The sequence below is a fragment of the Drosophila sechellia genome, chromosome 3L, assembly GCF_004382195.2.
Source record: "Drosophila sechellia strain sech25 chromosome 3L, ASM438219v1, whole genome shotgun sequence".
Classification (NCBI taxonomy): Eukaryota; Metazoa; Arthropoda; class Insecta; order Diptera; family Drosophilidae; genus Drosophila; species Drosophila sechellia.
In genome coordinates, this window is record NC_045951.1 from 21,872,317 (window position 1) to 21,900,053 (window position 27,737).

The 27,737-nt window shown below is 45.1% G+C and overlaps 2 protein-coding genes across 2 annotated transcripts in view; both read left to right on the forward strand.

Moving 5' to 3' along the window:
* The first annotated feature begins 7,662 nt into the window (after positions 1–7,662).
* LOC6616561 overlaps positions 7,663–27,737 on the forward strand; it is an 85,898-nt gene continuing 65,823 nt past the window's right edge. The window contains exon 1 of the mRNA XM_002040884.2: positions 7,663–7,718. The gene's annotated coding sequence lies outside the window, so the exon portion shown is untranslated. The remainder of the gene's footprint in view (positions 7,719–27,737) is intronic.
* LOC6616559 (putative phosphatidate phosphatase) overlaps positions 7,667–27,737 on the forward strand; it is a 57,077-nt gene continuing 37,006 nt past the window's right edge. The window contains exon 1 of the mRNA XM_032717381.1: positions 7,667–7,718. The gene's annotated coding sequence lies outside the window, so the exon portion shown is untranslated. The remainder of the gene's footprint in view (positions 7,719–27,737) is intronic.

Here is a 27,737-nt window from a genome sequence, read left to right on the forward strand (position 1 = left end):
TTTTGCTAGAATACAAGTTGCTACTTTTGTAGTTAAGGTTCGTTTAATTGCAAAAAAAACAATGGTATTTTCACCATGAATTATATCGATTTCCTTTGTATGGCAGCTTTATAGAAGAAGATATGTAGGGACTTATAAAAATATCTGTTTTGTACTCTTGTGCTTCTTTTGAGCTACCATCAATATTTGTTCTCAATGGTATGTTTAGCCTTTTTATGACCACAAGAGTATGCAGCACTCAGATGAGAGCACTCATCGAATCCCTGGTTTGAAGGTTAAAAAGTGCGTTTCGTTTGGCTAAGGGGAAATGGATGTACAGCGGATTCGAATCTACCGTGCTGCACGCCAGTTTCGTTAAGATTATCTGAGGCAAACAGCGCTGTAATAACAGCTCCGCCGGCGGCTAACACCGACACTGTTAACGACTCATTTTACTACAATACTGTTAACCGGTTTACATAAAAGTGCTTATACGTATACCATACGAAATGTCTCTTGATTTCATCTGCATGAAATATCAATGGATATGTGAAAGCATTTAAGTTATTAGGCACAAACTTTAAAATATAGATAACTTTACATTTTCTTTATATATTGCCCTTAATATATTTGGGCATTGCAAAAAATAAAAAAAAAAATTTTATTTTTCAGCTTGCATAGAAAAAATGGGAGGTTAGACAAAATAAAGAAAATAAAGTTTTAAAAACAATGGAATTTGTACTTTTTCAAGGTATCTGAAGCTCCTGTGACCTGGGAATTACACAAAACAGTTTTTCATTTACTAATTATGCTGTCAGATTCTGTGGAGCATTTTCACGCAGCCAAAAAATATCCTCAGACTTCATTAGCGCTAGAAAAGTTAGTCAGCGCTGGCGAGGGGAGGCGAAAAAGTTTCAAATCGCTGACAAGTGAAGTTGTCATTCAGCACCCAAGCCAGAACCAAGCGGACCTGGCCAAAAAGTGTCCGAAACAAACAATGGTGGCGGGGTGGGTAGGTGATGAGGGGGCCATGGCCGAGAAAAGAAGCAGAAAATTGCGTTATAAGCAAAGTAAAGGACATTTCGCTAATGGCTTAACTTTTGAACGCAGGTCTCATCCTGCCGCCTCCAACGACCACCCCCATCCCCCCTACCCTCCTCACCATCGTGCAGGCAATTCTCTGCCATGTAGCGGAAGTTGTTGCTGAAGCTTTTTTGACAGCTTTCCCAGCACGAGAAGGATACGGCGGGGAAGAAGAAGAGATGCCGGAGAAATTGTCATTTCTTTCCCGAGTCTCGCAATGTGGCAACGCCGCGTGACGCAAATTTTTTGTAGTCTGAAAGTATTTGCATAGGACATGGAGTCTTGCTTTCCCGATTTTCTCTGCTGTCGATGAAAAATCAATTTCCTGTTGTATGCAAAAATGTTTGAGCATCATTCGAGAAAGGGAGGCATTGCTCGCCTGCACTTGACACATTGAATATTATCAGCAGGATGTGGACTCCGAGGGGGAATGTGACTTCTGATTTGGCTAGTTGTCGTAGGTTTCGATCTGCGTCTTCGTACAGGAACAAACATTTTTGGCTTGTTGTGCATTTATTTAATTAAGGGGCAATGGATTAAAACTTTGCAGTTTTTGGAAGTCTACTTCCAAATTAAACCATTTGGGTAAACATGCACAAATTACTCAACAATGGCTTTTAACATAGTTATACAAAAGTTTTTCTTTTAATTCATTGGCTGTGTAGGTAGAAATAGGTAAAAAGTGAATTGTAATTATTGTAAGCAGCATGTACGATTCCCCAAAGAACAGCGAGTTTAAACAGTAGAATGTTATAGTTTTTTGGTTGCTTAAGCAGCATTGAGGAACTTCTCAGGCCGGATAAAGTGTCGAATTTCTATTCCGGCCACTGTAACTTCCTCCGTTTGTTGTGCTTGTACTAGTTGCTTTAATTTTAGCAATTACTTGTGCAGTCCCCACACAACACACCTCCCTTCGTCACCCGGTCCTCGGATCATTTGGAGTATCCTGTTTAAGGACAAGCAGCTGCACATTGTCTTGGAAGTGGAGCTTCAATCAAGAAATTTGATCGCCACTTAAAACCAGCAGCACCAAATAAAAAAGCCAGTAACATTACTGGCCATCGGTGGCAGCAGCAACAACAAGTGGCAAGCATCCGGCTCTTGACCTGAAAATCATCAACTTTGAACCGTCCAACGGCATTTCCTGCCTCAATTTACACTGCGTTGGAGCACTCTCCCCGCTGCCGGAATGCTGGCCCACATATCGTCTGAACATATATCCGCACATAAAGCGCATAAATGGGATGTGTGCTGCATCGATCGTGGCTCACGCAAAAATGCTCAACTTAACTTTGTGCTGGCATAAAAATCGGACAGGACACGCGGACTACGGGCAGATACAATGACTGGCAGCACTTTGTGCCCTGCCCCACAATCAGCCACGCCTCCAGACACCCACGCCCCGGGCCACCGCTTGTAAGTGGTGGGGGTGGGCGTTATATGAAATTACTCGAGATATTGAATTACGCGTTTTAAATTAAAAATATTTTTTCGCGATTGCATTAAACGAAAGGCGAACTAATTAAAGGCGATTTTTTGTCCTTTTCGTCCTGTCTCCCTTTGTTCATTCTGTCTGCGCGTTTCTCTTTTGCATTGGCAATGCAATTTGCAGTCTGAAATGAAAGTTGGTAAGTAAGGATGCGAGATGGAAGCCAGTTAAGAGTCCTCGAGCCGCTGACTGGAGGGGATTTAAGGCACTTACAATAGCGAACATATTAACTGGGGGCTCGAATTTAAAGTACGGCCTATTCGCTTGAATTCAATGTCCTGATCGCTGCGACTTAGGACCTTCAATGACCAAATATGTGACTGACCAAATATCAAAAAATTAAATAAAAGTGAATAAATTTTCACCTTGCACGATCAACTATGAATTCGTCTTCAATAGGGATTCGCAACAAGGATTTAGTATTTATCTGCATCTGTCTGTTCCAAATGGAGGTGTCAGGAACATGTTACCCTAGGTCACAGCTGCAATCTTTGCCCAGCGGATTTCCCGAAGGAAACTCGTGTCGCCTGTCGAAGGGCAAATTCCGCATGATTGAAAGAGTTACGATCTGGGATAGAAGTACTTTGGCACTTGGCACTCCAGCTTCCCCACCCATCTGGTGGCCTCCGGTTCCCGCTCCCCTCTCCGATTCCCATTCCTATTCCGATTTCCAATCCCACTCCGAACTCCTTGTGGCAGACAATGCGGGCGGTCGTGGCAGGAGTCACAGAGTCATTCACAAGCCAAAACAAACAATGCATCAATCAATAAAGATTTCCGCACCTAATAAGCCGCAGACAAGCGGGGGAAACGTGTGGCGAGGCATGTGGCGGTGGCGGGATGGAGGGGTGGCGGGACCATCATTGACGCCGTTCACCAATTAAAGACCAATAGTTGCCGTTGCCATCTCCTCGCCGCCCGAAAGGTGTTAATCGAATTACGACCCCGAGATCGCCTGCGACTCTGACTTGGGGCTCGACTTGCATAGCTGCACCCTCAATGGTGCATGCGTTCGGAAAGAGGAGCCCGGGAAGGAGGAGGCATGCAGCATCAGCTGCCTCACTTCATGCCCAATGTCGTTGCCGGCATTTCCATATTTTCAAATTTGAATTTTCTATTCCGACGGAGTGTCGACACTGCCTGTTGGTTGGTTGGTTGGTTGGAGCAGGACACTCTGAAGAGCAGACATCGTTTATCAGGCAACACTTTGGACCCCGCACCGCTTCCACTTCCCCCAGCTCGTAAAGAAAATTACACACATGTGTGGCTTTTCCTCGGGATTCGTCGAGGAGGCGGGGAAAATGGGAACCCAGTCGCTTCGTTTGGCTGCCTGCGTAAAATTTGAAAACACGTTAATGTCTGGCTGCATTTGAGCAATTTTGTGGTGCGTTCCGTTTTGCCAAGGGGATCTCGACGTGGCTGCGCCAGGATATGGGGCAAGGGTTTAGGGACAGGTTGGGAGTTCCTGGGATATGAGCAATTAAGTTCTCACAAGACAAGCATTCAATGAGCGAATTGGGTTCATATCTAAGAAATTAAGCACTTGAAAGTACCAAATAGTTTAATACACAATAAATTAGTTGTTCGCCGAATTCGAAAAGTAATCTAATTATTTACATGGAACAATCAGACGGATTGGGGAATCTATTATGTCCATGAAGTATTCTATCAAATACAGGATTAAGTATTGGACATTGCTCATATAAGGTAAGTTATTTGAAACCAATTGTAATATCTTCTCTATGCTTTTCGTGTGAGTACTTTTTATGTTTGGATAAATAAATCTAAATATATAAATGTTGATAAATGTCTTAAGACTCTTTCTTAGCAGTCCTCATGTCATCGTAAGATATTTGCCAGCTGCTCCCCAGATCGTCCTTTTCAGGACCTTTGACGGGGCTGCTGTCAACACTGCAATTACGAAACAATTTCGACAGCCTGCCGCACCAATTGGACGCCTGAAAATGGAACAGATCCTGGCTTCTGGCTGTCGACAAAAGATGGCATGCAAAAAAGTGAAATATTTTGGGCATAGAATTATGCATATGCAGATGCAGATGAAGGCAGCATTTCAATGGCAGAGCTGCGACTTTGCCGGAAAGGAGCCCCTCCTCCCGCTCTCTGGTTTTCAACACCTTTCGGGAACTCACGCTTCATTTGCATGTAACCATGACACAACGGCAGCGACGGAGGCGGAGTAGGAGGCAGCGACACATGGAGCGGAGACCGCACAGACCACCAAAAGCGAAGAGTCCCACCCGGCAGATTCGGATCCCCTCGTGCTCCGCTCCTGCGGCTGAGTGACAACCGCAGGGTAAGACCGCATATATCAGAAATAATAATAACCAGCAATGCAGAGTGTCGGGCGTTGGGCGCCAAACCCAAACTCAATTGGGTGCCTCCCGCTCCGCTTCCTCCTTTCTCATTTCTCCCTTCTCCCTTCTCTCTTCTCTCCTGGCCTGTTCTGTCGCCTTTCTCCGTTCCTTGGGTTCCGGGTGCGGTTGGCAGGGTGCTCGGGTTTCGGGTGGTGTCTACACAATCGAATCATGGCAAATATTTCCAAATGCGAGATGTGTGGAAAGTGCTAACGACGCAGCTGCATATTTTGTCAACTGTGAATGGGGCCAAAGGACGCGGGAGCCGGAGTCCTAACGAATGTGTCTGCTGCGATGGCTGTCATTGCCACAAAGGTGATAAGCAATTGGCGCGGCTTGGGGTGACTATCTCCCCCCACCCGCTCTCTCCAACCAGTCCACGTTCCCGGCAGAGCACTTGACTCCCGATAATTGCCGGTAAAAGCGGGGGCGGAGCGCAATCAGCAGACAAACCAGAACTAATCAAGAGGACCTTGACTCTGGAGGATTCGTGAGGGCCCCCATTGAATTTCCATTTTCATTTCATCTGGCTTGGTTTTGGGCAGCTCCCTTGTTCTTGGCTTCGCTTTTGTTTACTAATTATAATTTAATTTGTTTATTCCGCGCCAAGGCGAAATTCAATTTTCACTTTCTCTTTGTGCCAGAGCTGTTTGTCATTCGACTGTTCTATTTGCATAAGTCGCGGAAAAGTTGACTTCTCGCTGGCAGGAAAAATGCGAGCAAATATTTATGCAAATCCGGGAAAGAACTTGAGTAGTTCCACCCTCTAGAGCCCCCAATCCCCCACCCCCTTTACGAGGAATGCATCAAAAGTATATCAGCGCATCTCCTGCTCTCCTTATTCCAAGACAAATGACCAGCCGCGATCATCAACAAGTTCATCAGCGGGCGCCATAAACGTTTGTTGATTACCCGCAGCCTTGCCACACTTTTTCGTGCCACCTCAGAAAGCGGAGCGGAGAAGGGAAGAGGTGGGGGATGGGGCATTGCTAGTTATTTGCATTCACTGGGGGATCCGTTACACTCCAAGGGCAACGCGCTTTTCACCGCTTTTCTTCTCTACTTCGCTTTCCCGTTTATCGTCCGTTGGCTTGTGGCGAAAGATGAAAGTGTTTGGCAGCCGTCGCCGACGGCAAATGGAGCAGGCCACCACTGCCAACCTGCTCCTTGGCTAACTCGCATTAAGTCCACACCTGCCCTGGCATCATCATCATCTTCTCCTGCTGCCCCAAAGAAAAAATGGGGAAAAGGGGATCAAAATGGAGCGCTCACAAAATGGAATAGAATTGCAGATTCATTTCACTCAGTGGGATATAGTTGGCCAGATTGGGGTGGGTGGCATACCTTTTAGCTGGTTTATGTTTGCCTTAGCCAAAGGAAAAGGTCAAAGGCCAAATCAGTTTTCCAGCTCCCAATTCCCAGGGCGACCGCAGATTGGAACGGAGCCGGCCGGAGGAAACCCATTCGAAAACCATCTAAGCAGCAGCTTATTAACCCCACTGAGCCCCAAACGGGATTGGAAAATTCACTGCCCCTTTTTCGACCTGCAATCCTCTTAAATCAATTAAAATATAAAATGCGCAGTTTTTACTTCCTTGAACAATCAATAACAAGATGCAGTCTACCTAATTATATATTTATTTTCCTGAATCGTGTTTAAAGTTATATATTTATTAATAATTGTTGTGATGACCTTTTAAAAAGTGTCATCAGTCCAAAGATCAAATAACTTTTAGTATTAAGAAGCTCATCAAGGTATTTAGCACTATCTTGGCACTTTTCTTGAACAAATAATTGGTTGTTTAGTCTTTTCTGAAACAGTATATCAAATATAACTAAATAGTGTTTTATAAAAATAATAATAAATTATAAATTTAAAATATTTCCGTTTCATAATTATTCAAAATCATTGACTTTTATTTCCATGAGCGTATTCCATTCGATGTGCTACTTTTAAGCTTCAAAGCTTGTTTTCGCTTTTCGCACCAGGGAAAATTCGATTTGTCTTTTCTCGAGATTTCTCTCAAGTGAACGTCCTCTTCTCACAGGACTCTCCGCTGCCCCCGGCAAGCTACTTTATCAGCTCATTCTCCACATTTTCCCCCGCTTTGCTTATATTTTTTCGCTTTGGCTGGATGTGTCTTCTGTCTTCTGTATCTTTGTCTTGACGCCTTGCCTAGCGGCAAAGTTTGTCGCGTCCTCGAGTTCCGCGTCCTTCGTCGTCGTCCTGCGGGTGTCCTGGCGGCTCCTGGCTCACAATAAACCACTTTGCAGCTACTAGTTTTATTTGCTGTAGCTTCTTTCTTATTTTTCGCAAACGGAATTGAATTAAAATTTACATTTTTAATCATTTTTCCACGCTCTGACTTTAATTCAACCAATTCTGCCCGCGCGTTTGAAATGCAGTGCAATTCATTTGCGGCACAGTCCGTCTCTGTCTCATTCGCTTTTAATTAGTGTGAAAAGCGCAAATTATTCTTCGCCTTACTGCTCCACCGACCACCACCCACCGCCCCAAAGCCACGCCCACCAAGTCGTAATTGGCTTACAACGACTGATGATTATAATATGCAGGCATTATATTTATAATTATTATCGCCCTGCTTATGCTCAACCCGCTGGCTGATGGCTTCGATTGGAAATTCTTGTTTGCCTGATGCAACATTGTGCTAGTTTTTCAAGTGATTTAAGAACTACATATAAGAGGCATTCGATTTGCATTCAGTCTGCCCAACGCTGCGCACCTCGACGTGTCTCTTCACTGAACAAAAGCGGCAGAATTTGACAATCCGGTAAGTGGAGAAATTATAGTCACAAGCCCCAAAAGTGTTTGCCACAGAATTTGCAGAACTAAGCATTATTCATTCGACACAGTCGTGGCCACATTGGCTTAAATATGCAAGTGAGATTTCAATTACACTCGTTTCGTTAATTGATTACATCAGGCAGCCGATCCCCTTGGCTCGCGTTGGGATCCATCACGTTGCGACTAAAACCCGGCTATTTGGAGCGGAAAAGCTTTGGCAATTCTCTGGAGAATGTTTGCATTGTTTGTTGCCAATGCTGTGTTGTCGCCACCCCCCCACAGACAAATACCCTCGCACACACACGGATATCCGAAGTTAGTTAATAAATTTAACGTTGATGAGCCAGGGAAGAGTGCAAATTGGCCATCAATCGGGAACTCAGGCAAGCAGAGGGCCTTGTCCTAAGTAGGTCTCAACTGAGGAGATGAGAAGATGAGGAGCTGAGGAACTGAGGAGCCTCTGAACTGCGGAACTGCCGACTTGACAAGCTGGCGGACGGGCGAACTGACAGACGGAAGCCAGAAACTGGCCCATTATTGTTGTTAGTGGGTTGTGGGGCATCCCTCGTGAGCGCAAATTAAATGCAAATTCAATTAATTTGAAGCAAACAATTTGCTTAAATTAATTAATTGAATGTGAATCTAAAGTGCTTCCAATTTAACGCTGAAGAGCTCGGCTCCACCAGCGGGCCACTGAGGGGGCTATGTGGGGTAAAGGGGGCTTAGGGCTACCTCTGCGTGTGTGAGCTCGGCATTTATTGAAATTATTGGAGCGGGGGGCCGGGGAGGGGCGTGGCACTGCACTAGGGCGCTGCGGCGAGCCGCAAACTTTGGCAACGTTGCGTATGCGTAATTCTGCATTTGCTTTGCGTTTCGGCCCGACATCGGGCATTAAGCAAACTGTTCACTTCAAAATCAACTCGAAAATAAACAGCAGCAGCCAAAATGCAAATACTGCCCTGTGTATTAGAGTGTTTCCGTGGTGATTCGACGAGATTCGAGATGGCGGCGTGATCCATTCAGGGGTAAATCATTTACTTTTGTAGCTGTTATCCTAAACAAATTAAATTAATATATGATATATTTAAACTATATAAACTATATAACTATCCTCTTATGTTTTACGGGACTCACGACTTTTGAAATCATATGGCCAACGCGGTTGTTGTCAGTTATTTAAAATCAAATTAATGGTAACTGAGAAGGCAAACTATTTGTTTATATTACAAATTGTCAATCAATCTTGCTGAAATCAAGCAAATAGGAAATCAATGGTCCAAATGTTAATCTTAATAGAAGTAAACATATTATGATAGGCAAGATAATTAGTATTTCTGCTCCACTATTCAATTCTCTACCGTATTCAATCGCGGTGTTGCCCCATCATCACGCATGCATCTCCAATCGCAGCCGCAGAAATTTTCGGTACCACTCTCTCGGCAAAATGGCTTTCATCGGTTAACCGGCAACAAGGCAACTACTATCGAATGTCGATGACTAACAGCCATTACTGCCATGCCACGCCTCCATTGGCAGTCCCATCTGAAGCCCCCTCCCCTCCCCTCCCCCCTCACCAACAGTTTGAATGTTGTTTGCATTTTATATTTGCCAAGTTTTTATCGCTCGTTATTCACGTGGCTCGAATTCGCTTTCTGGCCAAAAGGATGGGAGCTGCGGCAAAATTACGCGCTTGATTAATATGCGAGTTCAATGCGAATGTGCCACGCCCCCGATGCCAGGCCTCCCTCCCACCACTGGAGCGCATAACTGTTTATTTTGATAGTTTAATGTGTGTGCGAGTAGGCGGCTGTTTATTTGCTTTTAGCCCGGCTGCTGTTGTTGTTATTATTTGGCCAGCAAATACACACCAAAATGGCAAATTTGCGCATTGCCAAAGTCAACGAATTGTAAATGATTATAATGATTTTCTTTTATGCGAGGTAATTTAAGTACAGCAAAAGCAAAAGAGCAAATTGATCACAATCACATCGGTCGGTCAATTGCAAAGGGGTGCCCAAATATCGGTTCCATTGGAAATTCGAAAGCCCGTTCGTATTGGAGATTACCTAAATCCTTTCGACGACAATTTCCACGATTAATCACCTCTTTGAGTGCAGCAGGCAAACTTGGCATTTGACAAAGTCGCAGCCATAACAAAAGATATTTTCACTTTCGTTGGTCAGAAAACTGGATCCAAGCAGCGGCAGCCGGAGCGATAATAAATTTTAAATCATTTGTCATTTGACGCATTTCGGCTAACAAGCAACTTCGACTTCGCCGGAGACCCTTGAGACTACCAAGCAAATTCGGAGACAAAAGCAAAGACAATGACTCGCCGACCGATATCGGGAAATATCATTTGTTTGCCTGGGACCCAAAAGACCAAGCGACCAAACGACCAAGAGACCAGGCCAACAGCATCTTGGGTCAGCTTTTTGGGTCGAGCCTCGGGTAGCTTAGCTATTGGTTCCCGCAATCTATTGACAAATGCCCTGGCCCGAGCTTTAATTGCCACAAGCTGCTCCCTGAACCCCCTCCCCTTCTAATAGATTTTATCGGTCAAAATTCAATATACATAATTCTTGTGTGAGATTCGAGGGAAACAACAAATTCGTAGCTGATTAAGTGGAGGGAAGTGCAACTGGGAGCCCCGCTTCTGAAGTTCCCCTTTCGAAAAGCAATGTAGATAGCAACTCCTCTGATAGTTCCTATACGATTTATTTTACAACCGCTCATTGTTTGCTATGCCTTGTTGCGCGATAATCACAGAAGTATAAACGAATAGGAAAAACACTAGAAACGCAGAGGCAATCGTAAACAATTCGGTTGCTTTTGGGCTTATGTAAGTGCCTCGTAAAAAGTTCATGTTCATATAAACATGAATTAGCAGTTGAAACACCATGATTTTTGCTGGCCACAGGAAGCGCAGGTAATACGTATGCAAATCTTCTCGGCCAAGTTCTCAGGTTTTGGTTAGCGTCGAGCGGGACTCACCTGCAATGAGAGAATAGAGTGGGTTTGGTAAGTTAAAATTGAGTACTACTCCGTGAAATCTTATGTATAAACGAAAGAAAGATAATTTCTATGTCAATTTTTGGCCATCATCTAGACGCGTTTACTGATATGTCTTCCTCCAGGGAACGGTGATGGGAAGAGTTGGGCAAGACTGCTGGCCATAAACAGTTATTGCGGCTGTCATGTTCGAGCCATATGCCAATTAATGTGTGCCTCACGCACCGAGGGGCAGGAAACCCGAGCCTCAGTTTGGCAACTAACTGCATCCAGCCCCGAATGCCACGCAGGCGACAAATATGGCCAAAATGCCAACAGACTTCTGCTGCAGCTGCGACTGCGACTGCGGCTAAGGCAATAAAGTCGCGTCTAAAGCAATAATGGCTCATTACGCCAGCCGCTGATGAGCGCCAAAACAGCGGATCCGGGTGGACCCCGACTGCCCATATCGCGGCAATGAAATCGTTGCTCCCCGCTTCCCGGCTTATTAAGCGGGCGCATGCGCAGCGGGGGAGGGACGCTACAAACGGCAAACGGCAAACGGCCAACTGCAAGCTGCCAACTTGCAACTGCATCCGAGATCGCTGGGAGATTGGGCCACGACGACGACCAAGACGACCGCAAGTTGCTTGGCATTTGGCCAACTGCCTGGGCGCGCTGGCTCTAACTGCCCAATAATATTTATTTATTTGGGCCACGATCAAAGCACTAAGCAACACGTTTTGCCCCAAAGTCGAAAGAATTCAATCTTTACTTCAGTATTATTAAATGGAAAATTCAATCATCTATCTCCATAAATCAATAAACTGACTCAAGTTGTTATAGATTTTGTATGCCGTATGGAAAGCAAGACATAATTATCTGAACTATTAATTATTATTATAATTATTACATTTTAATTTGTTAGTTTGTTGCACACTGTGATCGGGTGAATGCTTCACACTCGACTTGACCCTTGCGTGCCCCGCTGGTCGGTCTCTCAAGGCTTGCGGTTTGCGAGCCCCTCTCCGCACCCAAGTAGTTGGGTACCTTCTAATGTTGCTAATTTCCCAACAGAGATTTGATCCGCGAGATTGGCACCGCCGTGGGTGGGTGGAGGCGACGGTGGGGAAGGGGATGGGGATCCAGTGGGCAGCTGCGTGTGTTGGCGTTTCCTCCGAGTCAGCGGCTGGTTTTGGGTATCGTTGGGTAATTGGTATATCAATTGTTCGCCTCCATTGTTCGGCGCGCGTATGGCGAAATTTACGAGTTTGTCCATTTGGCAATTGGCCTTATAAGCGGCACAACGTGTAGTTTTATTTGCATTGCAAATAAATGGCCAATGGAAAACGCCTTCGATGGCCGCTGCTCCAGTTTTCCCTGGCTCGTGCTCCATACGCATGTGTGCACATGGTTGATGTGGAATCTCTGCGTGATTACAGCTGAGGATCGAGAACAAAGAGCCCAGCCATAAATTTTGTGGGTATAGAGGAGGGAGGGGTAGCCATAAAAGTATAGTGACTAAAGCCCACGGGGATCTACAGGTCACTAAACAGTTCGTTATGGCTAAAATAATATTTAAATGGAAGTTATCATAAGTGGAAGGGCCCCTCGTAAAATCCAATGCACTTTGTCCGCGTCATCGGGAACTTAACGATCACTTAGGAACTGGAGCGCACCGAAAAGATCGTAAAAATTAGGGAAAAGTGAGGAAGGAAGAAAAGCTTAGGCTTTATATACTGCCCACACCAGAAGACACTTCCCTCCCAGTCGGCTCACAATCAGCGAACAGAGAACGCGATGCAAAGGTTATCTCTAGAACTAGCCATGATGAGGAGAGGAGTTGTCGCCAGGCGGGTCGCAGATCCCCCAGCTCACCCGAACCTTTCAAACGGGATAGGTTATCAATTTCAGCGGCGGGTCAGCAAGACTGCAGTTTCTGTGTATAAGAGACGGTTCCATTGTTCCAGCGGAATTATGACTAAGCTGACAACTTTGCGATTGACCCCTACGCCACAAGTAAAAATAAAAACAATTGCCTGCCCCATGCATTTATTCCGAGTGTCTCGGCTCTGTTTTTGCGGGTTTACTTATTTTCATTTTCGAATTCATTGCACGTTCTACAAATTTGAATATGAACTCTTGTTGTTGTGGTTCTCGTTCTGTTTTTCCCTTTTTTGTTGTTTTTTTGTGTGTCTCTCAGTTTGTTGGACTTTTTTGGGCAGCTGCAGCGGCGGGGCAAGTCCAATGACTCAGTTGCCGGGCGTTGAAAGATTTAATCGAAGCAAGTTTCGTGGCTGCAACGGAGTGGGGCAGAAAGAGGAATGGCCTCCGAGGGGGGACTCCGGGGGAGACCGCTGCAAGTCCAGTTTTCCTTGGCATTCCAGGCCTCTCCCAGTCGAAGTGGTGTGCCCACATTCAGTCATTTCACTGCCGTTTCTGGATACTAATTTATTTACAAAGAAAACCGTTTCCAAGTCGAAACATTCTAGATGTGGATCCTAAAATCGAAAGCAGCCAGTACAGATTCACTCGAATAACTTGTTTGGTGAGCAATCGATTGACGCACATTTCATTCATCGCCTTTGTTTACGTAGAATTGGCGAACAGTGTATGCCACTTATGTGGCTATTTTGTGATCCGATTGTTTACACTGGGCCAGAATAGCCAAGGATTTCTGAGTAATGAGGTCTAAATTAAGACTACAACAGCTTGGAAAGGTGTGAGTTCATTTCTTTCCTAAACCACGATGGCTCATCTCCCACTGATGCCGCAGTATCCGTTTCGCTATCATAAACTAAGATAATCTCTAAGGTGGCTTCCCGCACACATCGCAAATGCATCTTCTAACAAAGTCACCCTAAGACAACAACAACAATCTCATCAGCGAAAGCTCCCGCCCGCCAAAGACTTCCCTGCAGCATAAATGTGAAATATGAAAAGGGGAAAAACCAAATAATGAAAAGTGTTTTCAGCGTCGCCAAGAAAAATGAAAATATTATGTCAGGCAGCGGAATAAAGGAGCAGGAGGCTCCACGTAGGAGGGAACTCCTGCCCGGCAGGTGACATAAGCCTCGAACACACAAGAGCGAGCTCCAGGATGAAGTTAAAGTTCCCAGCCAGCAGCTAGTGAAGTGCGGCCGAGGATGCAGGCGCTCCGGGATCCGCGGAGAGACCAAAGCCAAGCTGGCAAATGTCAACACAAACAAGGCAACGGATGGTAGTTGCGGGGAAGAAGAAGAAGCCATCTGGGGAGGAACAGTGGGCCAACTTGCTAGTAGTGGCCGGACTGAAAGTCTTTCAGAGCTATACAATTTTGCGTTTCAAATGGTTTATCAAAAAAAAAAATTATTTTTTAAGTTTAAGGTGTTGTAAAGTGTAAAGTGGATGTTCAAGATAGAAATTTTGTCAATGCGTTTAAGCTCAATAGTTAAACAATTTATGTTTCGAGATTAAGTATTTAAAGGATTACTGTTCGCTAACTTCTTAATTAGGGATTAATAATTTGATATTCACATCAGCTGAGGGTTACCAATACTACAATTTACAAAGTGCTGTAAGCTATTTAAAGCATTTTTACTACTTCCAAGTCAGTCGTTAGAAAATGTAACCCAGTTAAAGAAAAATTCATTGTCAAATAAAAGCTCCTTTGCAATTATACCGAGACATTCTTAAAGAAAATCTTCCCCATTCAATATAAAAGTTGTGGAACTTCTTACAATACTTTAGATTTTGCAAATAGTGGCCACAAACAGCCGTCTTTGTTCCACTGTGCCTGACCTCCAGTCGCCCATCTCTTGGGGCTGAAAGTGGGTGACAATGCGGCCGAGTGCAGCACTGGAGCATGTTAACCCCTGTGCCCGCTGCTTAGTTAACTTTACCTATGTGACCGCCGGCAGATTGAAAGGGCTGAGGGGGGCAGTGCGAGTGGGAGGGGCGCGATTGAAGGTGCATTGGGGCTTTCGCTATCAGCCGTCACCACAAGGCTGTGGATATGTCCTGGGCACATCCTTTGTCGCCGCACAGAACGAACTGAACTGAACCAATCCGAGCCAAACTGAACTGAACTGAACTGAGCAGAACTGAACCACCGCCGTTGTCGTTGCCGCATGGAATTTTGCAATTTCTTTGGGATTTCGAAATTGCTTTTTCTACTTTTCGCAGTCCTGTGCAGGAGGCAACTTTTCAACCTCCGCCCCAGCTTGCTCAGCGGCCCACAGCCAACGCCAATCCCAGCGCGCAGAACCTCAGCTTTAGCGCCATTTCACCTTTGTGGGGATGAGGCAAGGACTCTGCCCCGCTCCCCGTTCCCCGCTGCTCCGGCTGTCCTGGCATTGTTGGCCTCCGATTCTTTTGAGGGCAACCCCATGGGTTGCGGGCGAGCGAAAGAAAAAGCGCCGAAGAAAAAATCGATCAAGAAAAATGACTTTTGTGGGTTTTCGTAATTTTCATTGCACGCGTAATTGAAAATTTTCAAATTCCTGCTTGCATTTTTCGCCGCTCGCTCGCCGTTTCCCCTGCCCCTCCGCCATCACTCTTTATCAGGCTGAAATGGAATTTATATGATGATAAAGGAAAAAAGCGCCTCCCCACCATCCCAATATTCCCGCTCACCACCTCGCCTCATGGCTTATTCGTCTATTTGATTCGGCTCACTTCCTTTGCGGAAGCTTCCCGACCGCCGCCGCTTTCATTACGCTTTCATTATTTGTCGAAATTGTGTTAATCTTTGAGCTCATAAGTTTCCGAGTCTCTGGTGGAAAATATTGCACTCAGCCAGCGAGCAGAGATGGCAAATTGATGGCAATTTGGTGGGGAATCGCCGAGCAGCTGAGGGTCTTTACGATTATTGAATTGGCCAGCATAGTTAGGAGCTGCTGCTCCTGCTGCAATGGGTAATCGCTGCCATCGAACTACGCTTCATCGTGAAGCTCTGAAGTTCTTACTTTGCTCCAGTCAAGTACTTTTCCTCATTGCAAGCCAGCAGCTATCAGGAAACCGCCCACTCGAACACCGAGATGCACACCACCCACACACCGGCCACTAAAACTGGAGCATTGTAAATCCCAACTAATAATTTTGTAACCTTATCTGCTGCTCTTGTTGTCACAAGCCCACAATGCGGGGAAAGGGGGCGTGGCGGGAGAAAAAGGGCGGAGTGGGCGGAGGTCGAAGGCTGGCCACAGAAAAGCGCATATCCCACAACGATAATGAAAATGTCACACGAGCCTCGCATTTTCTCATCACCCAGCATCATGAGCACGACGACAACGACAACGACAACGGCGATGTCGTTGCTTCAGGAGCTACAACAAAGACGAGGCGGATAGTGGGCTGACTCCACCTTTATAAACGACCCACTACAGGGGGGAGGTCGTCCTGGGAGTGGCGAGGTCGTCCTGGCTCAGTCTCGAATGCAGCGCAGGAAAAGGAACCAGCAGCAGAACCAAGTGCAGGACCAGGAGCGGCATCAGCGACAGCAGCAACAGCCACGCTGACAACAACGTAAAGGTAAATCCTAAATAATGCGTTGCGCTCACTTCACAGCATCTGAGAAGCGACGAGGATGTCGCCGCGGGAATAGCCCATGAAGGACTTGCCGTGGAGGTGGTGTCGTTGTGGTGGCGCTAGTTAGAGCCCCAGTTGCGAGGACAACAAGTCAGTCGAAGCAAACGAAGGTACCGAAGTGGATACTCTTTTAACGAAAGGTATTTTAACGCATATGGATAAATGAAAATATAATTTTTAGGCCATATATTAAAATGTATTGTTAAGATCACTTGTGCGTTGCATGTACAATTGCCAATATCCATTGTCATCGTATTTTCGTTTGTAGCGCAGAATATGTTAGACTCCTAGTTTGCGAGATCGTCTGGCAAGGTGCTAGGACACTGCAGACTCTCGATTCCATTTGGACCGCCTTCCTGCTAACTGCCCACTTCCACTTCCACTTCCACTTCCAGTCCCTATCCCAATCCCATCTGCACTCCCATTCCATCCGGCTCTATCCCCACTTGGCAAGACATTTTGCGGTTAGCTTAAAGTTCCTTACCCAGCCAAGTACAAGACGATTATAGTCCTAGCTCCTGGTCCTCTGCCGCTCTGCTCCTCCGGTCGCCGCTGCTGCTGCGGACAGTCTTAGTGGCTGTCGTAAGTTCTAATTTCTTATTATTAGGCGTGGCTGGCAGTCACTGGGCTGGCGTGGTTGCAAGGACCGCACAAGTTTTCTCTGCTGTGGCATGAAATTATGGCACAACTTGCTGCATACGAAAATGGCGGCCTGGTAAATAGTTCTGGCCAACTATTTCCTTGCTGCAGTGGCTGCTCCGCTCTTAAGCCCGGCAGATGATGTTGTTGCTGCTTCTGCGGTTGGCTTTGTTATGGCTCGGTTTAGGGGCTCATGTCTTTGGGCCCTGCTCGCCTGGCCTACAATTGCTGGGCCTACTTTTTGGCGAAACTTTTACAGGAACACTGGAATGGATTTAATTAAAACATTCCCAGTGGCAGCGGGGAAGCCCGTGTGGCCAGGTCAGTGCGATTACCGATTGCTGGCAAAGTAATTCGCCTCTCAAACGAGAAGGCAGCCGGATCCGGATCTGGGGCCACTAAGACCGGATTGGCAGGAGCAAAGCTGGCCGAATGAAGAGTGAAAAGTGCAAGACAATAATCGAAATCAAGAGGAAAGTGCACAAAGCGAATTGCGAGCGTCAGTGCGGTTCTCGCTCCAGCTCAAGGGCTCTGCCGGATGAGCGCAGTGAAGCCCCAATCCGGTGGTAGTCAAAGCTGAAGCCACGGTCCCAGACCCAGACCCAAACCCAGACCCAAAGCCAGAGCCGGAGCCGGAGCTGGAGCAACCCAATCCCGGCCCGAGCCCATTATTGTTTCCATTTAACTTACAACATTTTGCACTTTGGCCAAAGAGCTCGAGAGGGTGGAGCTGGGGAGGCAATTCAGCACGAGAGAGACAAGAGATGGATAGTCCAAATAGATAAACGGCCAAGACGAACAAAAAATGGCCAAGAAAATTGTGTGTGAAAATGAAACTGATTGCAGGGAAGGCCAACTTATAAAAGGGGGAAATTGATGCAGCCAAACAAACCATGAGAGCCAATCGAGGAGGAGGCTGCCAAGGAGCAAAAGGATGTAGGGAGAAGCATTAAAACGGATTATCGTCAATGAAAGGGGTGAACTAGTTTATTGGTAACCATTCAATACTAATGACCGAGATTGGTCGAGAAAGTTTACTTAACTTGATCGAGATTATAACTAACTTATTTTCAATTTAATTCTCAAGATTCGACGAAGCAGCTCTTTAGGTACTGATCTATTATAGATTTAAATACTTGGCGAAGGTAACTAACTTTAAACATAAGTTTAATGATATATGTGTAAAGGTGTCCGTAACATGGAGTCCTTTTTCACTTTATATTGAAAACAAACAATTCCCCAATTCACGTTACCTTTCAACGTGGAAACTCTTAAAGAATCGTAGTTGTGCTTGGGAATCTCCACATTCAACTGCCGCTCGTCAGTGCAACATGTGTCGCCAAAGAGCAGCAGGAACAAACGGAAAATGTGAAAACTAAACAAATAAAATTGTTTTGCGTAAAAATTGCAATCGAGCAATGAAGTGTAAAAGTTTGCACAACGTGCGACGCAAAAGGCGGCGATGGCGACGTTTGCCTCCAACAAACTTGCACTTGTTCGTGTGGCGGCTGCTGTGCGCAACAGTAAACAGTTGAATTCAACATGGCATTCAAGACTGTAGGCCCGAGACCAGCGCTTCGGGCCAGCGCGGCAGTAACAGTTGCAAAAAATGGCAGCGGAAACAGACGGCGTCATCATTGTCATGGAAGCGGTGCAACTTTTTATACCCCGCAATGGAGGCTAACAGGGTTATATGGTCATTAGGAAAATGAGATTAGCGATTGTCTTTCCTCTGCGTCGTGGTACGGTAACAGTAGGTTTTGCAAAATGGTCGGAACTCTTCAGTTGCATTTATAAAATTCTTAATAATAATACTATCTTATATCAGTGCAGTACAATTTACAGGCCCATCTATTCACATAATACTAGAATGCTAAGATCATAGTGGAGGCAGCTAAGCCAGGTCTTCTAGAATAGTTTGAAGAAAGATAACTGTTTGATGGGTAGCTTACAGTCGAGGTCTTACTGGAATACTAAGATCAGGATCCATAACTGAGGCAGCTTAGAAAAGTCTTCTAGAAAGATAGCTGATTGATGGGTTTCTTATAGTCGAGGTCTTGGCGAGCAACATTGCCTCTTGTTTGGTCTGCGCGGTGGCCACGGTGGGTACTCTTTCTGAAGAACCTATCGCCCAAGGGCGACGCATTGCAGGCACAGACAGCAGCGCTCCTGCTGATGATTATGAATAATGATGATGATGTTCATGGCGGCGGTAAAGTTGTGACATTCGGAGCGATAAGCGGAAACGGGGCCGGCTGGAGGGTTGAAGTGCTACCCCATTTGCGGAATACCCCTTAAAGTTTAGATGCAATTGGAGAGTTTTACGAGGGAATCTGCGTGGTTGTTGAATTAGTACTGGCTCCGTTTTGATGAACTCGTTTGTAATTTTTCCTGCCTCGGGAAAATGTCTAGCTGCCACTCGCCCCTGATTGCTTATTCTTTGAGGTCCTTCAATGAATTTTTAAGGCTTTACACTTTACACTCGGTTTTCCTTTCATTTTCCTAGAAGGGGCATACGATTTTTCTCAATTTGCATTGTTTTCTTTTTTCACTTAGTCCTCGGAGTCCGCTCATTGCTTATTTAATTATCTTTTGTATTGTCAAGTGGTTGGAACGAAAGTTGGGGTCTGGCCAGAGGATTGAGAGCTCCATTGTTGCTAGGAATTTCCATAACCTCCTTTTTTTTCGTATCCTTTTGCTGTGGCCCAGGCACGTGCATCTCAAGGGTTAAATTAGTGGGGGTGAGTAAAAGCCTTTGAGTCTTAATTGATAAATCGCTTAAAATTCCCCATGATTGAACCACCCTGAAATCTTCCCCCAGGCCAATCCAAACTATTTCGGCCAAGGAAACTACGCAAGCAGCAAAATAAAAGTAAACTGAACGGGGCAGAAGCAATTTAAAGCAGGAAAATTGAAGCAGGAACACAAATGAATAAGAATTCTCACTCGGAAAATCATTAAAATGTCTGAAGGACGCCGGCTCCGGACCGGGCCAGAAGAGGACCGGAAATGTGGCAACAATTGTATACAGCACATGGAAGCATCAACAACAGCACGGGCAGGTGGGGCAAATCCTGGCGAAAGGATGCAATTTAGAGCAAAAGAGCATTAAAATGAATGGCAAGTGGGTTGAGGAAATTAAAAAAGCCGACAAAGAGCGAAACTGGAAATGTGGGTCAACGAGGGGCTGAAGTGCGAAATGTCAACACTTAGAGATGGGAGCACGAAGGATTCATTTTCTTTAAACTCTTTAAACAACTGATTTCCCTGCAGTTATACTTCTAACTAAATTCATATTTTTAGAAGTCTTAAACTTCTATTTCAAAAATGTTTGGTGCGTGTTTTCTCTGTATCGAGAGGTTATTTTTGACATAATTTGATAAAGATGACAAACAAAATTCAATAAATACTAGCACATGCCTTTTGCAAGCCAGCAAAGGGAAGGTTAAAACGCGTATAAAGCCATTTGGGACCTTCGTGTCACGATGTGATTTCGAAACGAGGTATCCTATCCCTATCCCTATTCCTACCCAGACGCCCCAGAGAGGTGGGCGTCGAAATTAAATTTTAGCCATGCCAAGGGAAAAGTAGACGTGGGGCTGGACGGGGATTGCCTTTGCCCTTTTACGCCTCAAAACTTTTTTAACAAACATATTCGATTAACTGGCCATGGAATGGGCAGAAAAGGGGCAAAAGGGCCGACCCCGCTGGAATTGCTTACCCTTTTTGTTTCTATTTATCGAAAACCACTTGATTATGCAGGCTTATCCTAAGTCCGTTGCCGGGTCTTGTTTTGTTTTTTTTATAATATATTTTTTGTTTTTGCTTGACCGCTCGTGGAATGGAGAAGTTGAGCAAAGCTTGGCTTTAGTTTTCATTGGAGCGTGAAAATTTGTTTGAAAATCCTTTTGCTATTTCGATTTTCCCCCTCGTGCAATATTTATGATTTCTTCGGATATTCTCGTGGCTGCCTTCTTCTTTCGCTGCCCGTTTGGGTTAATTTATAAATTGTGTTTTCTTTCAAAACTTACATGTTTGCGTGGAAATTGCATTTTCTTTTCGACTTGAATTTTTTATGCTAATTTCATTGGGCGGGCGAGGACTGTAGCTCTTTCTTTTAACGACTGATTATGCCTAATGAATTCCTCGGAAAATTTGATTGCGATTGCTGAGCGCAATCAGTTCTGAAATCTAGTCTGCTTCGCAAAGTGCACACTGGACTTTTCCAATCCCAATTATTTTGTGCCCTTGCTGAGTACATGAAATAAAGTTGTTAAAACGCAAACAAAATGCAATAAATTGTGTGTTCTTTGTCAGTGGCTTGCACTATTTGCAGATGCTGTTGTTGTTTCTGTGCTGGCCAAAGTCAATCCAATTCTGTAAATTAAATTAAATTTATTACACTTACCCCTGCTCCTCACCTTCTGCCCCCAGCAACTTTGTTTGTCCCTGTGGACTTTGTTTTTTGCAAGAGGATTGAAAAAGTGCATTAAAAAATTAATTTTCATGTAGTTGCTGTAGTTGAGGCCAATTTACAATGTGCAAAAAGCTTTTGTAATGAAATTTACAAGCCTGGCCACCAGGTGAGTCCATAAATCGCCCGGATTATGATTCATTATTAGGCTGAGTGAGCAGGATTTCAACCTTTGGCGATCTATTAGTTCAGTGCTATTGATCCACCGCAGCTCGGCGGCGGAGAACAAATGGACATACATATTTTTGTCCATACAGCGCGTGACAAAGCCATAAAATACAGTTCTGAATTCAATAATGAGGAATGGTAAGCGTAGCTAGGAATTGTCAAAGAGTTGAGCCCAGCACAATTGACAAAGAATAAATTCAAATTTCAGCTGTGCCCCGGGAATGTTAAAAAGAAAATGAAAGAGTCGCTCAAATGACGCGATTGACAAGCGGAGCCACGAAATGCAATTAGACACGCCCTGCAATAACGCGGAGCCCCCTTCTTCCAATGGTCGGCTTCTTTATCGCCAAGCCTTTATCATCTTCGCCTCAATAAGTGAAATGCATTAGCCACAAAACCGTATATATTCGGGTTCAAAAACCTCCCTTGAGGGAATAACGCATAACGGGTAATGGTTTAATTACTCCCAGTGTCTTATCTACCCGGCACTTTGGTCCCAGTATCTGTTTTAGTTCGTAGTGTCACGGCTCATTTCGAAAACTGTTTCGTGTTCAATGATTTCGGGCTCCGTGGAAAACTCGGCTACTATCTCTTTGGCTGGTCCAATCCGAATATGAATTGTTATGATGCTGGGGCCTGGAGTTAATGGAAGCCTCAAAGATTGGGCTCAAGTAATTGGTTTAACCATTTCGGAGGACACGATTACACTCGAACTTTAAAGTATTCGATTTATTTCCAGTTCACAGCTAATTTTTATTTTCTCTGGATGTCAGGCCAGGGAAATCAATCAACAATTGACACGACCTTCTTCCATCCTCCCAACTCAAGTACCCGTGCATCAGGCAGACAATAGACCCAACTAAACCAAAAATATTCAGATAAATGTTAATGTACAAAACTGTTGAGCACGAGATGAAAGGTCTCGGGACCGTCGCAGTTGTCAGCTCATTTTGGTGTGCCTCCTCCTCCTCATCGGAGGACGGCATCGTTAATCATAATTGAGTAGCCAGCCAAAGGGGTTAGCCGATCTCGGAATGTCGATTGTCTTTGCTGGAAATTCAGTCACAAATGTAAACAAAAGTGGGACACCATTTTTGAAGGGGGAAGACGATGCCTAGAAAATGTTCAATTGCACTGATAAGAGACTGGAGGTGGAGTTGCGATGCAGCTGGCAAATGGATTTACCCGTTTCCAAAAACTCCTAAAATGCATTCAATGCTCCATTAGTGGGTGGGAGTCGGAAAACGGGGAAATCGATTAGAGCGGATTTAATTTCCTCTCCTGACGCCACTTGAAAAGTTAATTGCAATGGTACGAGGGCAACTATTGGATGGAGAATTCGGATTGGGGGGACTGGCTGTGGCCTACTGAATTTCACACATGTAAATTAGTTTTTATTTTCCTGACTCTGCGCACATTGCGTAGAGGAAACAGATTAGTTTTGATTTGAAACAGCCGCGAAAGAACCTTGAAATATATAGGGAGAGTCTAAATGGAACTGGCCCAAATTGGTAGCGGTTTCAGGGGGATGATCGTCGTGAGTCATATTTGCTTACGAGAACCGTATTTTGGGACAATGATACACTGAAAAAATTTGGATATGAATGGAAAGCCGACGGGAATTAGAGAAAATGTGGAGAGCGAAACAAAGGATCACGATTTGTGACACATGTCAGCTCTTCACATACAGGACAATTTTTTACAAAATGCACCACTAAGTGGTACATTTCTCCATCAGAGGAAAAGGAAAATTTCAACTAAGAAAGAAACAAGAGCACGATGTATTGAATTTAATGGAAAATACAGAAATATTTTCAAAAGTATCATTTGATAAAATTCAAAAATACCGAAACTTATTGTAGTTTTCCTCCTTTTCATGTTCTATCAAAAGTGTAAGTATCCCGCTTTAAGGTCAAAAATTTAATTTAACTCCCACATTATTAATTTTGCACGTGATGGGTCCACTGTGCAAATGGTGAGCCGCAGGAGCACGGACCAAAAATTGCATGCGGGACTCAAGAAATGCACCACCTTGTTAAAAGGGCAGACGGAGCGGGAATGGCGCGCAGGACAAAAGGACGAAGGAGGCAGACTGCTGCTGTGTTTGCTGAGCGGATCAGGAGGAGGGTTTTTATTATAATTTTTTACACACAACATGTGTGCAGGATGCAGGACGAAGGCGATGCCGGCTGGGATGCCTGGGAGAGTTTGTGCTCGTCGTCTGGCCTGCGTTTCAATTGCGGCCAGGATATGCATAAGTGTTCTTGAACATTTTCAGATTTTTTGTCCTCTGTGTTTCTCTTTTGTCAGTTTGGGGTTATGTTTATGTGGCGAACGAGCAATTTTAAGTACACATTTGGGAGCAGAAGCACAAGGGACGGGGTGGCAGTCGGCAGTCGGCTGTCCTGCGTCCTGACAACTATTTACACAACTGCAATAATATTTTTGTCGCCAGCTTCCCTCGGATTTTCCAGACGCAGATTCACTTTTCTCCGACTTCGTTTCCGGAGCCTCTCCTCACTCACTCACTGCAATTGCTATTGAAATGTTTTCTATGGGCTGCCAACTTTTTTCTCTCCCTCTTTCTCTCTGTGTCGCTGGAGAAAGTGATTTATGCGAGTGAGGAGAGTTTGTCCCCATCAGGAGGCGACTTTTCCTCTGGCTACTTAGGCAGTCTCCCTCCCCCTTTTTTTCCACTGAGCCACCGGCTGTTGTTGTTTTTGCCAAAAAGTGCAATAAATTAGTGTTTTGATTTTGTGCATTGCCGAGGAGATTGCAAAAGAAGTTTGTCGCCGTCAGTTGCATGTGCGAAAAGTTTTATCGCCCCGTTCTAAGGAGTTTTCCCCTGGATTTTCCATTCCTATACTTGGCTAAAGAGCTCGCCATTGAGGGAGAAAAAGTAAGTTCGCCGAGAACAAAGGCATTTCAGCTCGGTTAGATTAAGTCTGCGGCGGCATGCTGGGCTGCTTATTAGGTTCTGAGGAAAGGCCGCATAAACACTTGAGAATTATGGTTTTCTTTTCACCGAGTTTCCTCCCTCGGTTATGCTTAATTTGAGACATTATCCTAATGTCACAGAGATCGCTTGCCTTGGCAGCCATAACTAGCGTGACAATCTCAGGATCACACACGCAGTTTGTTCGGGATGTGGGGGAGTTCCTAGAACGCGACCAGGAACTTGGTGGTCTACACCAAATTTTTTGCAGATAGTTTGCTTTCCATGAGTGGTTTCGCACCACGACATATAAAGACAATTTTTCAAAGCTGGCCCTATCTAGCAGGTTGTTTTAGCTATAATCCCAAATGTAATACTAATACTTATCAAATGTTGTACCTTCACTTTCATGAGTTTGTACCACTGTACCATTTTGTCTTAGTTTGAGTCCGCCAACTTACCTGCAACGAGAAGATGAGAATAATAGATGAAGTTAGTACAGTGTGTCTTCAAGGGCAGGCGAAAATGCAAAATTCGAATAAGAGTTTCTCGTGTGCCATTTGCACAAAGCGGATTGCCCAAACCACAAACTACTTTTACCCAAAGCCAGCTCAAAGTCAGCTCATCCTCGAGGCTGGATCTGCGATTGTTATTCGGGTCATGCGGCATTTGTCCCTGTTGCAAGAGCGGCTTCTTCAGCATAACGAATCGAGGAAAGCCACACAGTCCGCCTCGTGTGCCGATCACAATGGAGCCGATGATGAAGATGACGATGTGGCGGCGGATGGATGATGGTGACGAGGCAGAGTCACCATGCTCCTAGAGCTTTGTGGCACACACGACTGCGCATATTTAATTGCTCATTGCGCGTGATTCGCGGCGGCCGTAGGAGCGGGAGCGGGATCGGGATCGGGTTGGATATCGGAGGGGTTGACTACATTATACCGACAGTTGGCACAAATTTCCAGGCGAACTTTCTTTTACCCGATCATGGAACTCTGTTCTGCAGTCGCCTCCTACGCCTGTCGCATGCCTCATTTGCATTTTTCTGGCGTCATGCTGCTGCAATTTCCCAGCTGCCTCTTGTCATAAGCTGTTGCGGCTGTCAATTGCTGCATCTCGCTACTGTGTTCAGCGGATCCGAGAGTCCCAGTCATCAGAGAAATGAGCTGCCCTCCGGGTAGGAGAATGGATTTTCAGGGCGACAGCTTTCTCAAGCCAAGAGTTGACCTCTCACCCCATTTCAAAAGATAGAAATCATAATTGTTGCGTAAATATTTGGTCAGGTATAATTGCTGCAACAAAAATACATATAATGCTGTCCAAGTCGTTGTAAAACAATAATTTACATAATGTTTCTTACAAATCACGCACACAATGCAGTGGTGGCTCCACCGTGAGGTTATTGATTTATTATTCAAAACTTTGTGCCGCATCATGCTGCAACATTATACGAAATCATCGTCAAAGAACCTTTGTGAGGTGGTTTTGATGTGGTTTTACTGACTACACTTCCTTGAAGTTTATAACATAGAAGAGACTGTAGGTTAATTGATTAAAGAATGTGCAGAAATGAGAACCTAAACGGTAAATTCATTTTTTTCTGCACTATGTGCCTTCTTTTAAAGTATTTAATTGTACAATAAATTTGGATCCCCCGTAATTAAATGGGCCTTTGGAAAAAAGCGGGTCAGGTAGAGCATCTACCATCTGCGTTAGAGCCATCTTCTGTTTTTCATATCATCGCCTGGAATCAGTGGAGAATGCATCTAGAAAGGGATGCGGATGGGGATCTCCTCCGTTCCCGGACAGCATCATTAAAATGAACTTGAATGGTCAACCCACGGAGGAGCAGCGAGTTACGTATGCAAATTAGTGCACGGGTCTGGGAATGAAAGGGAGTAGGCACTCCAGATGTCAATGAGATATCTCTGGCTGAGTGGGTTATGCCTTGATGGCCATGTGTCCCGGGGACTCCATATAAATAATATAAATAATCGCACGCAGATAGTTAAATACAAAGCTCATTGTCGTAAACGTTTTCACACCTTCCCGAATGTCGCCATCTCCCCTGAATCCGCTGCACTCTCCGTGTTGGCGGGCACTGCACATTACCCTATCTAATGTGGTATCCCAGCAGGCTCTGTCCATTAACATAACTCCGCCAAGAGCCATCTCGTATCCCCAGCTTCCATCTTCCATTTCCACTCGCACGGTACTCAACAAGTTCTAATAGGTTGCCCCGTCTCGACCGCCTACGCGGGTCTGTCGTCCACCCCGTGGAGCTCCCACGCACGTCCGAATTCTCCCCGGCTTGCGCCCCTTCCTCCGCCTGTCTCCGATTCTCCGATTCTCCATCTGAGCGCGGATTTATGCAAAAGGTGGCTTGTTATTTTTCTGACGCTAACAGAAATAAGCGAATCGCGAATCGAGTCCAGCTGCAGTCGGAGAAATGCATTTTAGCCAGAAGCCGCGCAATTTCTCCCAGTGTGGAACACTCCCACTGTCCACTACCCAGTTGTCCACTTTACTCCCCGTATAGTGGAGCTTTTGCATATAATTTATATGCATTTGACAGTTTTGACTGATTTATCGATGCAGGAGCATGGCATACATAATGCGTGCGGAGCTGCCTGCTTTTCCTGGAAAATCGGGAATAGTCATGCATTCACACACACAGTGGCTCACTCACACAGTCGCATTAATTTAGCATAATATGCATGTTCATACACATATATGCAGCTTTTTGTGGCTTTGATGGGGGCCACATAATAAACGTTAAGCTTTTGTTGTGAATGAGTTTTCATGGCAGAAGGCAACAAAACTATTATTGTTCTCGATATCTGGGTCTTGCTCTCGAGGTCTATATGGTATGGTCTGCTCTGTCTGGCGCGATAAATGACAGTTAGACAAGTGAAACGGGGTAGTGAGTGACTCAGTTCATTGGCCAACATACGTCAGCCGAATTAGCAGACTTTTATGTGGATATATCTATTCCCTTGCCAGATTGGCTAGCGATCATCAGGTCTTCCTTCGATCATGGCTAAAAGAAGTTATGTTAGTAAGCCCAAGGGAATGGCTCATGATGTTCCCAAGTCGCCTACTCCTTCCAATCTAGACCGTACTCTGGAAGAAAGCGAGTTGTGGTCATGGCTAAGGAGAGGGAATGCAGTCATGACTCGGTCGCTGGTCATCGCGGCCCACACGATCCGTTTGAATCCGTGTCTCAA